Here is a 4890-nt window from a genome sequence, read left to right as displayed (position 1 = left end):
GATTAGTTTTGGAAATTTTTATATGTAGGTTTTGTACATATAGCAATCCTTGTACTAGTGGGACCTTCTGATGTAATTCATGTTTCTATGTAATGAGATATGTGTTTTATGCAAATGTGGAATATGGGGGTGTTACACCATGCATCATGTGTTGGACAACCAATTGGTGCATTTCAGGATACTTTGTTGGGTCAGGAATTTTAGCACATACAATCTTGTCTTAATGATCTGGATTGGTCATTTTGTCAGCAGATCTCATTATCATGAGGAAATGCGCATGTGGCAATCCATGCTTCTGAAACTCGATGACATAAACATATGCCCTGACAGTGCTGAGGATCTTCTTATGGAAGAGTTGGTCCTTGAGATCCTCTAATTTGGCACGAAAAATTCTTGCAACAAGGTCCGCTCGATCTTGTGCAGTCTGACCAGGCAATAGCTCTTTAAGGATTTCTGGCCATTTTGGATTACACGTCATTGTAAGGAATATATCGGGTTTTCCGTCATCTTAAACTAAAGCCATAGCATCCAAAAATCGTCGCCGCATGTCACGTGGGCCTCCTATAAAACTTGCAGGCAACACAACTCTACTTGGTTGAACTTCACTGGCATTAACACAATCCACAATGCCTTGATATAAATCCGCTCTTATCTTGGTTTGGTTAAGTTCACAAAAACACAAACATGAAGTCTCGATCTTGATGTAGGTATCTACCACGAATTGTTGTAGCAATCTTCCCCCCAATAGAATCACATTATCGTTTGAACGGATCTGGAACTTGTAACAATAGTATTCCCGCATAGCTACAGTATTTCTACTCCTTGTATAAGTCTCTGTGTAATGTTTTGAAACATTTAAACTAATGATATGTATGCTTTCAAAACTAATTAGTTACTTCATATAATATATGAACATATGTGATAGAATTTGTACCTTCAGAATCTTCCTCCATGATTTCGTTGTCATCAACAATTTCACCGATAGGCACTCCATGTCTTGGAATTTTAGAATGCCACCCAGACTTACCTTTTGTAAAGAACAAAGGATAAGACAATGGATCGTAACAACCGAGGTAAGATTGAATTTCTTGGTTATAGTCAGACCTCCCGTACACAACAATACTTCTCTTATATGCAGTGATGTTGTCATGCCTTCAACCCAAATATCAGCAACCTAAAGAATGTGATTATTTAATATAGTATATACTATGTATCATATGTGTTTATAAGATAAAAAAGGAAATGTTTTTATTCAAACCTCAAATGTAGTCGGCCGGTTGTATACCCTCTAGTCAAGTTCCACTGATGCATTCAAAGTGACTCTATAATTGTCGAGTGGTCCTAAGTCTGCAAGGCTTCGAAATGTTCTCACATATGGATTCGTAGCAAGAACACGCGTTAAAATGTCAATGATACTTCTATCAAGATTGGGCCATTGGAGTCTATGTGTAAACTCAGACTCAGCATCATAAAAATATAACTGTAAATACCTAAGTCTTCCATCCCTTGGAACTAACTGATCAATTTTATGATATACTCTTCCATGTGCACGAAAAGTATATACACCGGATGTCATATTATTCATTGTCTCATCCAAAGTTACACCCATCGATGTGAAAGAAAAGTTCGTGTTGTATGCACGTATGTTGTGCCTGAACATTTTGCCCAATTCATATTGTGATGTGAAGAGATTGTATAATTTTTCGGGAATGAGAGAGTATGCTAACTTTGTCTTCCCACTCATGCAGCAGAAGGAAGGGAATTCAAACTTGAATTGTTTTGCTCGCAATGAGTACATGCAGGTTGCTCATTCAAAAGACGATGTTCCGTGGGTATACGCCTATAAATATAATCGTATGGATCTTTCTTGAGGGTGTCATTTCGGTTCGATGAGTTGACAATGACCTCAGTGAGGTTTCTACATCTAGGACATTTGAATGTAAAAATATGGTTAACATTTAAGAACTAAACCTATGTAAAAATATAGTTATCATTAAATAACTATATCTATGAATACAAGAATGTAAAAAGTAAATTAAATAATAATTTACAAAACTATAAATGTTTTTGTTGGAAAAACATAAATTGCGTCATATATGAAGTTACGATAATACAAAATTGATGATTGAATATACATATTAAGGATATGGATTTTACCTGTAACATCCATCACTTCATTGTTCTCTATGGTGGTTGTCAATGTTTCAATGCTTGTATGTGGGTTACCACTTGTTGCTGTTATGTTTTTTTTTCTTACATCGTAGATAATAATTTCTATTATAAGTTCTCCTTCTTTCAGCAAGGACTATTGCACTAACTGGTGTTGTATCCGCTGCAACTAAATTGGAGACAAGTGTTGCACTAATATAATTTAATTTAGGTTCAATAACGAAGTAATTTATATTTGGTTTAATAATATAATTTTCTTATAAAGATAATAATTAATTATTTTGTTAGAACTCGATAATTATCTTAATTATATTTTAGCTTTTTTATATTTTAAAATGAGATGTTTATCTTCTAACTTGTTATGTTTATCCGCAGTTATTTACGCGAATTCAAATATGGAGCTTTAATAAGTTGTACTTATGCATAATTTATTTGTAATCTTGAATTTTAGGTAATATGTATCAATATACAATACATCATGCATAAAACGGTTTTTAAGAGTTTTTGTCAAATGCTTTATAATATAATATAGATAATATAATTTTCTTATAAAGATAATAATTAATTATTTTGTTAAAACTCGATAATTATTCTAATTATATTTTAGATTTTTTGTATTTTAAAATTAGATGTTTATCCTCTATTTGATTATATTTATCCGCAGTTATTTACACGAATTCAAACATACGGCTTTAATAAGTTGTACTTATGCATAATTTACTTGTAATTTTGAATTTTAAGTAATATGCATCAATATACAGTACTTCATGCATAAAAAATGGTCTTTAAAAGTTTTTGTCAAATGTTTTATAATATAACTAGTTGTGTACCCGCGCAATGCGGCGGGAGCCATGAATTTTAACGATTTTGAAGTTCCACTGGTTTTATAAGATAAGATTTAACGATGATATAGGTTACACATGGTCTTTACATTTAATACAATTTGAATAAATAAGAGTTATGGTTCCAATTATAGACTATCGGTGGAAAAAATTGTATGACAGTTTAAAATCTAATATATTTAAAATCCAACATATTTAAACGACTCCACAAATGTATTCGATTTACACCAAGAGCAAAAAACCAAGAAACTTGAGTTTTAAGATAAACACTCAAAACCAATAAAGAAAACTACAAATTTGATAGATCATAAACCATGAAAAGACAAAAAAAGATGGGTTTTAGAATGAAATTTCAACTGTTTACCCTCTTTCTTGTCCAGAAACTCATATTAAGGTTGAATTAATACATGTGTATATATATATATATATATATTTCAAAAAAAACCAGAACATATTATACAGTGCAATTTGAACAACTTAACCCCAAAATAATATATATATATATATATAACTATAAAAATATAAATCGTAAATATTAAAAATATTTTTTCACATATATATAATAATATAATTAAGTCAAAAACTATTTAATAATGGACTCATTTCGAAAGTATTAACGAGACGATTATAATTGTGTAACTTGTTAAAATAAAAATGTATTTTTTAAATATGTTTTAATTGATATACGATTATGTATGTTAATTTGATAAATGTTTAAAATTAAACATTTAAAAATAAATTAATTAATTAATTAATTATAGGGGTATAAAGTGTAAATTTAAAATTATAATTTTAAAAAAATCGGTTGTGAGAGGGTAAGTGTATGTGAGAGGGTGAGGGGCTGTTTGGATTCCTCTTAATGGTGACATTAAGAGGTATCCTCTTAATCGGTCAGATGTAAAACATGTTTGGCAAAAAAAAAATGCCCTCTTAATGGTGACACAAACCTCTTAACCATTTTGAGGGTAGGGGGCTGTTTGTTTCCCTCTTAATGGTGACATTAAGAGGGAACCTCTTAATCGGTCAGAGGTGAGACATGTTTGGCAAAAAAATAAAAGCCTCTTAATGGTTACTCAAAGCTCTTAACCATTTTGAGGTTGAATCCATGCTAAACCATTCAGATTATTAATTTTCCCTCTTTACCCTTCCACACCTACCAACCCACTCTCTCCTTCTCTACATCGCCCTTCCACACCAAACGCTAGATCATCGTCTCCTTAAGGGAAAATCGCCGGTGACCTCCATCTTCCATATCTCCATCGCCGGTGACCTCCATCGCCGGTGACCTCCATCGCCCACACCTCTGTTTTCGGTGACGGTGACGCGCAGCAGCTTCTCGACGCTCCATCAGGTAATGTCTCCGGTCGTACAGGCCGTTTAGTCGCCGGTCGCTGGTCGTCGGTCGCTAGTCGCCGGTCGCCGGTGACCTCTAATCAGATTATTTCTTTTCCCTATTTACATTTCTCGAAGCTATTATCACTTTTACATCAAGTATTTAGATCAACTATTTAGATGGTGACCTCTAATCAGATTGTTTATAGATCAGATTGTTTATAGATCTTCTGTTTAGTTTATAGATCTTCTGTTTAGATCAACTATTTAGATGGGGTTTATAGATTGCTATCACTTTATCTTCTGTTACAATCTTGCTATTTATCACTTTTCTTATACATCTTGCTATTAATTTGCTTATAGATCTTACCAAGTACTTGACATCTAAACAAGCATACTAGGGTTTTTTGAAGATTGCTATCAAAAAGAAAAGTGGGTTGTTTTAAGATTGCTATTTAGAGTTAAAATGTGTATTTTAAGATTGCTATTTAGAGTTGAGGATGGTAACAATTGTTATTTAGAGTTAAAATGTGTATTTTAAGATTGC

This window comes from Cynara cardunculus (genome assembly GCF_001531365.2).
Source record: "Cynara cardunculus var. scolymus isolate 2C chromosome LG 7, CcrdV1, whole genome shotgun sequence".
NCBI classification, from domain to species: Eukaryota; Viridiplantae; Streptophyta; class Magnoliopsida; order Asterales; family Asteraceae; genus Cynara; species Cynara cardunculus.
This window is presented reverse-complemented; position numbering follows the sequence as displayed.